Source organism: Nicotiana tabacum, chromosome 4, assembly GCF_000715075.1.
Source record: "Nicotiana tabacum cultivar K326 chromosome 4, ASM71507v2, whole genome shotgun sequence".
Lineage (NCBI taxonomy): Eukaryota > Viridiplantae > Streptophyta > Magnoliopsida > Solanales > Solanaceae > Nicotiana > Nicotiana tabacum.
In genome coordinates, this window is record NC_134083.1 from 45,033,444 (window position 1) to 45,034,891 (window position 1,448).

Here is a 1,448-nt window from a genome sequence, read left to right on the forward strand (position 1 = left end):
TATTATGACTTGTGCGTATGGTCGGAATTGAATTTCGGGAAGTTCGGAGTTGATTTGGAGAGAAAATTCTAATTTTGGAAGCCTTAAGTTGGAGGAATTGACTAAGGTGTGAATTTTGAGTAAACGACCTCGGAATTGGGATTTGAAGGCTCCAGCAGGTTCATATGATGATTTCAGACTTGGGCGTATGTTCGGATTGGGTTTTGGATACCCCGGGAGCGTTTCGGCACCTATTGCGGAAGTTAGCATTTTGGAAAATTTTCATTAAGTTGTGTTGAGGTGCATTTCAATGTTATCGATGCCCGTTTGGGATTCCGAGTACGGGAATAGCTTTGTATGGCAATTCCGATATTGGGAGCGCGTACGAAAGTGGATTTGGAGGTTCGTATGTCATTTTGGGGTCATTTGGCAAAAGTTGGAAATTTGGATAATTTTGAGAAGTTTGACCGAAAGTGGACCTTTTGAAATCGGGGTCGGATTCTGATTCCGGAAGTTGGAGTAGTATCGTAATGTCAGTTATGACTTGTGTGCAAAATTTGAGGTCAATCGGACGTGATTTGATAGGTTTCGGCATCGAATGTAGAAGTTAAAATTCTAAGTCATAAAGCTTGAGTTGAGTTGCGATTCGTGATTTCGACATTGTTGGATGTGATTTGAAGGTTCGACTAAGTTGGTAATGTATTTTGGAACTGGTTGGTGTGATTGGATGGTGTCCCGGGGGTCCCGGGTGGATTCCGGGTGGTTAACGGATCGATTTTTGGACTTAAGAATTTCTGAAGCTTAATGCTTCTGGTGTAATCGCACCTGCGTGACTTTGGCCGCAGGTGCGAGATAGTGGGTGCGGCGAATTGCTCGCAAAAGTGAGAAGGTACTGGAGCTGGGGGAGCCGCAGAAGCGGACTGGAGAAGTGCACTTGCGTGTGCGCAGGCGCGAAACAGCTACCGCTGGTGCGTAAATTATGCAGATGCGCATAGCAGGTCGTACCTATAAAACTCGCAGAAGCGAAGAAACTTCTGCATGTGCGAAGGACGGGGCTGGGCAATGTGTTCTTTAAAAACGAGGGCTTGGCTTATTTTCACCTCATTTCCTCCATGAGAGCCGGTCTTGGAGCGAGTTTGGAGCTCATTCTTTGTCATCAATGTCAAGGTAAGTGATTCCCACCTATTGCAAGTTAAATACTTGGTTTATATATGGATTTAAACATGGGAATTAGTAGAAAATTGAAATTTTGAAAAAAAATCTAGAAATTGGTATTCTTGGATTTTGACCACAAATTTGGGCATGAAATTGAGAATAAATTATATATTTGAGTCTATGATGTCATGGGCAAAGTTTATCTTCGAATATTTTCGAAATCCAAGCACGTGAACCCGAAGGTGATTTTATCGACTTTTCAAGCGGAGTTGGGAATTGTGGTAAATAGGATTATAATGAGTATTTGAGTATAT